Here is an 11132-nt window from a genome sequence, read left to right as displayed (position 1 = left end):
GGTTTGTTTTATTTTTGTGAAATGTTGAAACAAATTTCCAACACTGCTCCAACAAAAGATTTTTTTTTTTTAATTGTGCACTTCAAAATTGCAATTTAACTTCCATGGAAACTGAAATATACGGGCCCGGTATTAATGGTGTATGCTTTACTGTGAGGACTTTCTCATTGGGACTTTGTGGTAACACAGGGTATATTTTACTAGACATCTTTTGCTGAGGGTTTCTGGGAAGGCTGTTGAACTCACAAATGTTTTTTTTTAATACCACATAATGTAGATTATGTGGTATGCTTGTATCTGCCCAGATGTTGTGTCTTGCAAGCTACTGCCTGAGGTGTTGCTGCCCTTTTGTAATTGGTAGGGAATGTGGCTTTCCTCTGGAATTAGAGAAGTTGAGCTGCCCTGGTATACTTGCTTTTAAAATCAGAACACTTTGTATTCAGTCCACCTGTTTGGACTTTTGGAGGTATTTGAGGGATTTACCAAAACAATTGAGGAATAGGAGGTGAGTCAAAGCTCCAAGGTTAAAAGCATACAGAAGATGGTATTAATGTGCCTTTTTTTGTTGATGCAGAGATCTAAAAAGCTAATGCTCTGTTATCTTCAGTACTGAAAATTGTAAGACCAGACAGAAATGTTCACTCCATAAACAGCATTGACCAGAAGTCCCCAAACGTATTTCTTAGTTTGTTATGTACACATTACTAATATTTTCTAGTAAGATCTTTGTGGTGAAAACTAGTGCAATAAGTCTTGGTTTGCCATATATGTACAGTTCTGTTCCATTTAAGTTTATTTAAATTGTTGAGCTGATATATCTATATATATGAAGTATGTGTTGAACATAGCAATGCTTCAATCTCAAAATTAAAAAAAAAAGTAAACTTATGTTTCAGTATAAAATACTGTGACTTATAACTGCATAATACAAAACTTAGTATATGTTTTGTTTCCAGTAAATGAAGTAATAGTGCTCAACAAAGCAGGCCTATGCGTGCTTCAAAGTGCTGAGAAGAAATCTGTTTATGGTCCTCTTGGATTTTTTCTGTTTAGTCCCCAAAACTGTTTTCTTCAGATAGCCCAGCAAATGTGTTTGGAGAGTGGTGGTGGTAATTTTTTATGTTTGTCTAGAAAAACAAAGTAGATGTGATAGTCTGCTGAAACCTTTGGTACTCAAAATAAGATTATACTGTACTAATTAAAGAACTCTCTTTGTTGGAACATATGTTTGATATTCCTGTTGAACATTCTTTGTGAAGCGGTAAAATACGGAAGATACACTGCTGTCTGTTTAACAAAGGTGTTGTCTGTACAAAGATCAAGAACGGTTCGCTTGATGCTTATGGCAATTTAGTTGTGCTTCAGGTTACTAAGTCCTGGATTTCACTACAGATATTATCTGGCTAGTGCCTGAAAACTTACTGTAGAAGTTAACGTACAGTACTTTGGTTAAAAGACTGTATAATAATTAAAGAAAATGAAATAATATTGAACAGGATCAATTTAACAGATTTAAAATCTTGACAAATAGTGTGTATTTAATAGATGCTTGAGTAGTTGAGGGAGTGATTTTTTTTCATGTATGAAAACACAAATATAGAAACTCTGGGCAGTGAAGTCCAATTGGTTAGTTCAACTTACTTTCTTTTATTCTTATGCCTATAGACAATAGCTGAAGCTTCAGCATTTCAGGAAACGCTTCTGTTCATCCTGCAAAAAGATTCATTGCTGATATATGACGGAAGCAGAACATGTGCAGAACCTGCATTTGAGGCTTTAATATCTGGAAACAGCAGTTCACAGATGGGAGTACTTAGGTATCTGAGTATTCAAAGTCTCTTGTTAGTCTTGAACTTGACATACTACAAATTCAGGGTATCCGAGATTTAATTATGTAATGATTTTAAAAAGAAAAATCTGTATCCTTATAATCAAATGGAATACACATCTTGAAGAAAAGAAGAAAACCTCTTGAACACTACAAACTCAGAAACTTTGAAAATAGAATGAAGTTCTTCCAAACATTTTTGAAATCTTAGGCAAGTCCTTAGATGTGAGAAGATGCCCAGTAATCTTCATGTTTGCTTCTAGTCTGAGTCTTCTCTCTTCCCTTTACCTCGTATTAGAAGATGGAACTCATACTAAATCAGGCATTGGAAATACCACTTTTTGTTTGCTACCCTGGGGATCGAATATAAAGCATTTGAACAGGTTTTCTTGGGATAAGATGTCAAGCTGTATCACCCAGCTAGCGGTGACTGCCTGTTTACCTGGATACATACCATGGAGAATTCAAGATTTAATTCATTTGGTTTTGTTTTCTCAGTCTAATTCATCCTGTAGTAATTTTTTTGTTCTATATCCTTGCTGTTGTGAGCTAAACTCAGAAGGACTCGCTCTGGGGAAGCCAGTTACTGCTGCCCTCTGTCACAAAAGGTGGCGTAGACATCTGCTGTTCTGCAGCTGCCTTGCCACTTCACAACTTAGCGTGTTAAGGAAACCAAGATTGGCAAATAGTTTATTACCATGCACTGTGCTGCAAAACTGTCATAGTTCGACTTCTAGTTAAGAGCTCAGCTCTTACAGAAGATGAAGGAACTTATAAAAGCAAGCTGAGGTGGAAGCTGTAGTTGGAAACAACAATAACTGTTTCTCCCAGGTCAGAATCTTAAATATTCCGTGTGAGGTGGAAGTGGCCTGTCTTCAAAGCCCTCTGCCCTTCTGTTTTTAAAGGACCAAGTTGATGTATTGTCTACCGCAGTTAGTGTGTTTTCTGTTTTAAAAACAAAATCAAAACCACCCTCTCCTCAAAACCCCACCTTGTTGTGCAAAACTGTAGTGTCCAGGGGGTCCAAATAAACATGAAGCAGTGCTTGTCTAAAGAGGGTGTGCAGCGGGGCAAGGAAATGAGTGCAGAACCTTAAGAGTCACCGATTTCAACTAACCTTACTGGCTGCTGGCTTTGAACAGACTTTGGTTTTTTGACTTCACTTTGCACATTTTTTTCCCCCTTAAAGTAGATTGGCTTGTCTTCTGGTGTTTTAGTTTTTGTCTGTCTTAGTTAATTCTCACCCTGGCTTCTAAGCCTAGTAGTACTTTACTTGTTTTCTTTTTATTATATTTTCTTATTTATTTTGATCACCTAACCAGACGCATACTATCTAGAAGAATACAACTGCTGCTTAAGGACTAATGCCAAAAGTTTTAAGAGGGTTAATGCAGTGCTATGGAAAGAAGAACGTCCAAGGGGGAAAGCAAGTATTTCCTGTTGTACCTTTGTGCTTTCTGTTGTGATACTGTCCCTGGGTTGTACTTGAAGTTTACCTTTCGTATCAGCATGAAAATTGTTGCTTTGTCTGTTCCCAAACACCGATTCTCAGTCTAATGGCCTCAAGGCCTCCTGCATTACTCTACTTTTGAGTCTGTCAGCCTTGCTCTTCTTGTTCCTGTTCTTCTGTACCTTCACGTGTTTTGTATCAACATTACATATCGAAATACTGCAATTGCTGGGAGAAATCAGTGAGCTACTAGAGTGTGTAAGTCATTGCTATCAAAACTAATGGAACTGCTTGCACATTGATTAAAGATGGGTTATGTTGATTGCAGGGCTAGAGAACAAAGTACTGCTCAGTTTATTTTGGGTAAAGATTAGAGAAGTCATGCCATATTTTAATCTCTACTGAGTACTCTTTTATCTGCTATATGCATATAATAAGTTTTGTTGATTTTTAAGGTCCAGTGAAATACTTTTTGTCTTCAGATTGGTGTTGGAAAGCAGTTATTTCATGGTGTAGCTTAACTTCTAACAGCGCTCTGTTAATCTCTTGCTGAAAGTCAGTGTGCTACTTGAGCACCTAAATTCTTATTTCAATGAAATAAATGTATTCTTAATTAGCTGAAGCTTGGATGAGTTCTTTAACACTGTTTTAAAGGAGGAGTATTTTTCCTTTAGATGAGGCTGTTTTGTACAGTCTGTGTAGCAGAGGCACAAAGAAAGGCCGTTTGTTTAAATGTCTCAACTACCATATTTTCGTTGAGGCAGGATGTGATAGTAGTTATAGTCAGAAGGTAGTTATCAGGTCTTGTCCAGCCTGCTTCTAAGATAGGGTACCTTTGTTGCTTCTATTGGATTTTTATATTATTATTATTTTTATAAAAGCTTAATACAGTAAAGCTTGCTTACTTTCTTAGAGTCATTCCAAGCGAGAGCAGAAAGACAAAACTGTGTTACTGAAGTACTCTTTCAGGATTCGATCCTAACAATGAAAGGCATTTTGGCTGGAACTCTTGATCCATATGGCAAAGCACAATGCAGGTTTGATAGAATATAACTTATCTTACTGCTTCTGGAAACACATTGTGTTTTTCATTAGTGTTTTGAGGGCCTCAGTGCAGTGAGACATGTAAGCATGCGAGTATCTCAATTAAAAGCATCCCCCTCATCCATGCATGACTTTCAGAAGCAAAATTGTTGATAAAAGACTAACTTGTATCTGTAAATGTCTCCCGTAGCTCAAGAGCAAGGGTATGTTGATTTGATTGGCTGTTTCTTCTAATTTTAAATGGTTTGACTTTTAAGGATGTAAAAAGTAGTATTGCTAAATGTAGCATTCTGAAAGTTAGTTGTATTTTTTAAAAGGGTGTAAATAGGAAGCAGCTGATTCTCCTTTGACTCAGTTGACTCTTTACTAGCTGGCATATGTAGAATGAAATGGATGATTCAGCTTCTGTTGATAAAATAGTTGAGCTGAAATTTATGGAAATACAATATACAATAATAGGAATTTCCACTGATTTTCTGTGCTTATGCATGTACATGGTCTTACTGAACTTAATTGTCTAATTTTGCTGTTTCTGGTTTTTGTACTGCAAATAAGTGATAACATAGGCCGTTTCCTCCTCTAATATAATAAATATTGTCATGAAGATCTTAATGTACCTACCGATGTCACTGTAGTGGTAATATCTGAAACAATACACAATCCTTAACAAGGTCGACAAGATCATCCCAATACGGATGTGTCGGCAAACAGAGCTGAGAGAAATATTGTTCAGGCTTTTGGAAAATACTTGTTCTTCTCTTACACTTTAATCCCCAGACAGTGGCAGTTGATGCACCTGATGGATTTTATTGTAATCTTCAGGGTTTTGGTAACAAGAGGTGGTGTAATTGCCTACCTCTGTGCCAGGTTTTGCGTCTAGCCGTTCATTTGCTTGTGAATTCAGTGCAACGTGATCCAGCCACATGCTGTGCTCTCCTTAGCACCCACTGTGAATTATTTGGCGAGAGCTTGAGCAGAACATCCTTATGATAGAGGAAATACATCGATCTTCGTGAGGACTTCTTGAACGTGTTTAAATCACAGAAAATGAACTGAAAACCTACTGGAAAACTGGTATACCCAAAAGTGACCTCTAAAAAACAATCCTTTGGAAGCTTCCCGAGCATTGTCAAGAATTATATTTCTTAGTAGGATTGCAACTTACTGTAGGCATGGTCTTAAATTGTGGATTACAGACTTGTTTGATACCTGTATAAATGTGTTTCTAATGTTGACTTTTACTAAAAAGAAACAAGTATACATATTTAGGTGTGTAACGTGTTTTCATTTGCTATGATTCTGTCACTGATTTGTCACACTGGGATGATGTGCAAATGTCCTACAACAGTGTGCTTTCATTGCTCCCTTCTAGGAGAAAATGCACTGTTTATAGCTTGCATTCTGAACTGCCCTAAACCTGCCACCTATAGATTCAGCTGATCTAGATAAGAGACTACACACTTCCCAAAAACATAATGTCCTCATACTGTGGCATTACTTTAGGTCCCCTGGAGAAGAAGTAATGGATTTCTTGTTTTGTTTCTGGGAGGTTTTTTTGCATAATTTTGTTCAACTTTTCTGCAAGCACATTGCTGTTAAGACTTCAAATGCCAGGCAACCTTCCTATATCTGCCCGATTTGTGCTATTGTTTGAGCCTTGGGGTTTTTTTTTCCTCTTTTGCCTCCTTAACACTTCTAAATCCAAACCACAGAACTGTTCTCATTATTACTAGGTTTCCAAATAACTCCTGCGAGGCGTGGGTATTTTTGCTCTTAAGTAAAGGTCTTAAAAATGCTAAGATGCTAAAGGACTTATGTCAAAAAATTTATTTCCTCAAGAAACTACAAAAAGTAACTTTAGCACAATTCCAAGGGGATATAAATAGTTACTGTGATTTAAAAATAATAATAATAACATTATTCCTTCCAAAATTTTTTGTTATCTGGACAAATGGCATAAAGCCTACTTGATTCATATTAGTGGGCCTGAGAAAGTAACTAAAACCTTTTTGATTTGTCTCTTCCAGTTAAAGTGCAAAGTGGTTTGGTTGTTTTAGCCTAGTAAGACCTAGTTTTTGTTTCTGCAGCTCATAAATAGTTGTGTGTTACCAAGCAGGTGTTTGGATCCAGCAATACGTTACATATTCTTACCTTTGTAACTACTTCTCTGTTCATGGCAATAATTAATTTTAAATAGTGAGAAATACGGTATGTGTCTATGGTGTTAGTATTAAAGCGGGACTGTGATTTCCCTATTGCCCATGTGCTCTGCCCTGCTCAGGTACACAGAGATTCTGGTCAGTTTACAAATGAAGTACAAATGCCTGTAAAAACTGGCGGTTGATGATAAAAAGAGTTGAAGGAAACAAGGAAAGATGACAATTGAAGTAAGAAACCACTGTTCAGTTACTGTAAGGCTCTGCAGATAGAAGCATCTAGTAATAAATGCTTAGTCATTTCTGTGTTGGTTAATTAATTGTAATATATTCTCCTTCGATGCTGCCTGGGTTTTGTTTTTCAGTCTGAAGGGACATGTCTAGTAGTACGTGACAACAAAATTGCTTGGTTTTGGCTAGGGGGATACTTTATTAACTGACAACTTTCAGTAACTTATTTTTCTGATAACTGTAGCTAGCAATCAATGTACAAGAAGGTTCTAAGTTTTCCTGACTTACTGTGGGGTTTGTTTTTTTTTTTCTTTAAATGCAAGATCAGGAAAGAAGACAGCCAAAAACCATCACTGGCCAGTTTGATAAAATTGATGCAGTTTATCAATAGATGTGTTGCTCTTCAGAAGGAATAGTTGCATATCAATAATTTTGAACAAAGGAATAAAAACTAGAGTATCGGCTTTTGACATTCTTAATAAATAAAACTTGTTGAAAATGGATACTAAATATCAGTAAATTTTGTTCTTAAAATAAGATTTTTTTTTTAATAATGCACATAGCTTGCAGATGAATTTAGAAAGGATTAATGAAGTGACCTGTTACAGTCCAGATTTTTATGCTTAAATATTGCATCAGTATGATTTATTTTTTTTTTTTTTTAAATGTAGGTCATGGGATTAACATCAGGAACTGTGAGTATTTTGGCAGCATAGGGGATGCTGTCTTCCGTGAAGGCAGCTTGAGTTTGTTCGCTGTTGGTGGCAGAAGGAGATGGGCCACTTCACTACAGAGCTGTTTATTGCAAGCATGTGTCCCTGCCATGATCCTAAGCATTGTTGTCTGCTGATTAGTATTCTATTTTGGGAAAGTGGTAAACTATCCAAAAGGTTTATTTTCAAATACTTGTTAAACATAGGGAATGATGAGTCCTCAGGTCTTACAAAATCTAGGCATGCAAGCAAATCTGATGGATTATGCAAAGCACATACAGCTAGAGTTCGGTGAGTTTCAGTAGATGTTGTGTTGCTTTTACTGTGTGGTAATAACCTATGGCACATTGAGGAATTTGCACGTAGAAGTTAACTTTTTTTTGGTGAATTATTCTTATTCTGTAACATTTTTTGAGGAGACAAAAATGCAGTGTTTCTTTGAGGCAGTAATTCAAATTTGGGACTTTGAATGTGAAACTCTTATTGAATTCTGGCTTTGCAAGCTTTCTAGGTTTGTTGATATCTGGCTTCTCCCCTGAAATTTCTGAAATGAAACTTAATTTTTCTTTTTTTCTGAGTACTAGCAGCTGGGTTTTTTTGTTTGTGGGTTTCTGAAATGCTAAAACTGCTGTCCTCACTGCTTACTTGAAGGCAGTTTGATGGAAGGCCACGTTGGCTGGTCAGAAGCTGTTTCATGTAGATCGCTGTTGTGTGTGCTGGTTTATGTGAATAAGATTACAGGATGAAGGAATGTAGCCGGAACTTTGGAAGGATCCTAAAACGGACCTTTATGCTTTAGCCAGTAATTTTCCTGTGTTCTGCGCAGCCATGAGAACATTATTTTCCTAATGCAGTCTTCTGGATACGTCAAGCAGAGTAGAAAAAGTGCACAAATTTCTTCAGGAGGAAAGCATTGCCAGATTTCTACTACTAGAGATGGAGGGAGGGAGGGGAAGGACGTCACTTGTAATCTTAAAGATCACAGCTTCTAATAGGGCAAGATGAATTCTTTTTACCAGAAAAACTTGTCTTTCGACAGTGCAAATGCAACAAAATTAATTATTTTAGAATCTTGCCTTGCCAAGTGTTCTGCAGGGTTTTTTTATGCACAAAATCTCTTAAGCATTTATATCAGTGACCCTTGTTGAAAGCTGCCTGGTTAAAATGGGACCTGTAATTCAAGAATTGAGCTATATGTAATAAATGAGGCATTTGTGAAATCAGTTCATTCAGTTACAGGTATTTTTGGCTTGTGCAATTATTATTTTGTACTTGCACACTATAGTGAAAGTGGGAATTTGTTAGTTCTTTAACCAGCTAATGTAACTGTTGCATAATAAGCATTAACACTTAGCAGCCTGGTATTTGCTTGTTTTGTGTGTACTTCACACTAATATATGGAAAAATGTCTACTGAGCACAATGACTGCTTCAGCTGGAAACTTGGCAATTCTTCAGCACCAGAAGAAGCCAATACCTCCCACAGAAATGGTCTAGCCATGCTAGCCTTCGACTACGGACGTGTTTTCAGTAAGTTTTCGAAGAACTTATACAATCTAGCATTGTCCCTAGTAGGGTAATTTTTGTTTGCAAAGTTTGCAAGTTTGCAAACCTGTTAGTAAGGTATGGCTTGTTTTTCCAAGCTTATGTGCTTGGAAATTATAGACACAGCAGATGATTCCCAGAAAGAAGGCATCAAATAAATGTGAAAGGGTTGTATCCATTCACTTGAGCATATTTAGATTTATGAATTTGTAATTATTGTTGTATACTTATATAGGTTGTCCTTCAAAGCTGCTGTTGTAGGAGGTGACAGCAAAGATTGGGCTTTCTGGAATACAGGTTTGTACTCAGCGTGAAAAGTCTGAACTAGAACTAACTCTTGGAGGAGCACATACATATGCAGACATCAAAACATCCTTCAATACCCAGCTGTCTGATAGAACTGTTTGTGTTGGTAGTTAGGACCAAGCCATCAAACTGAGGATAGGTGGTTGGGTTTTTTGTATACAGAATCTTCTTGAAACATAGCTTTAAATTTCAGACTTCTAATTACTGTTGCCTGGTGGCATAATTGGAATTTCACGTTGTTGGCAGTGATTTGGAAAGGTCGTGTAATCTCTTGGGCATCAAGATACTGTTCTGTGATAATGATCAGCTATGTAGACTGTAAGAAATAATTTTAATAAACTAACTTGCAATTCCCAGTTTCACAGACGTTGTTGTCCCTACTGTGTAGTTGGTACATTATAGTGGTGGTAAGTGTTGGGTACCTGAACAGGAGCATCTGTATGCTAAATTAGTAACTGCCTGCCTACCTACGGCTGTCCTTGCTGGGTGTAGGATGCATCCCATTCAGATGGGTGCCTGTTGATAAAGAAGATATACCAGCACAGCAGAGTAATTTAATTTGAAATTGTTCTTTTACCTAATAGTAATATTGATATTAGCAACTAGGTTTTTGGTTTTGTCTTTTTTCCCCTCCAGTGAAATCATTTCTGGTTGAGTGCCTTGCATAAAACAACCTTATGTGCCACTCTTGTAGGAGGATGTGTTATGCAAGAAATTTTTAAGATTCAAGTGGTATAATGGTCATGGAAACTAGTTTTTACTAGTGTTGACTGGGATCTGTTTTAAACTACGTTGATAAAGCCACTCAAAATACATGTCTATACAGACAACTGCACATTGATAAAATCCCCCTCTTAGCCTTCTGCAGGCTGAACACATCTCTCGGCCTCTCCTCATATGAGAGGCGCTCCAGTCCCTTCATCATCTTCATGGCCCTTTGCTGGACTCTCTCCGGTAGCTCCATGTCTCTCTCATACTGGGGAGCCCAGAACTGGACACAGTACTCCAGGTGTGGCCTCACCAGTGCTGAGGCAAGGATCACCTCCCTTGGCCTGCTGGCAGTGCTCTTCCCAACACAGCGCTGGGTGCTGTTGGCTGTCTTTGCCACGGGGCAGCATTGGTGGCTCGCGTTCAGCTCGCAGTCAGCCAGGAGCCTCAAAACATGAAGTGGTACGCCTTTCATGGGGACTGGTTTGGGGTGGGATCCCTCCTGCAGCTGCACTGGAGATCTCCCTGCTAAAGAGGACTTGGTGTCGCCTGTGCTCGGTCCGTGTCCCTACAGCGGGGGCAGCTGCGTACAAGGCCTGGCCAGACCTTGTGCCGGGGCTGAGCCAAACCCTGGGTGGGGAGGTGACTTATCTGATGTGCCGTGCCATGTCATGCGTGGCCTTGCGTGGGGTTGTGTGTGACTTGGTGGTGTGTTTTAAGAAGCTGGAAAGCTTTTGCTGCAGTTCAAATATTGGCCTTGGCATCTAGTCAATGTATGTGTAAAGCAGTCTCAAGAAGGTGTGCAGGTGGAATTAACATCCAGAATATTTGGGTTTTAAGTCTCTCATTGAATCCATAGGTCAAGAAGAAAAGCGTGTTTGCACACCTAATGGCTTTGGAGAGGGCTATAGTGAATGTATTTAATCTTCTTAGGAAGTTGCTTAACTTTGGAGGGTTGCTCAGATTTGCAATGATGTTACAGTAAAATACTTCTAAATACTTTTCCTACTCTTCGAAGTCCCTTTTCTCCCCTTCCCTCTTTTCTTTCCTCCTTTCCTCAACCTCATGAAAAAAGTTGTAGTTTCTTCTGCAGAAGTCTTCTTCATGTGAAGACTTGTATTCTGGTGGATGTTGGAGTTCAGAGAAATTTTT

The sequence above is a fragment of the Charadrius vociferus genome, unplaced genomic scaffold, assembly GCF_000708025.1.
Source record: "Charadrius vociferus isolate BGI_N301 unplaced genomic scaffold, ASM70802v2 scaffold477, whole genome shotgun sequence".
Taxonomy (NCBI): domain Eukaryota; kingdom Metazoa; phylum Chordata; class Aves; order Charadriiformes; family Charadriidae; genus Charadrius; species Charadrius vociferus.
The sequence above is the reverse complement of the archived record's forward strand: the minus strand, read 5'-3'. Positions refer to the sequence as shown.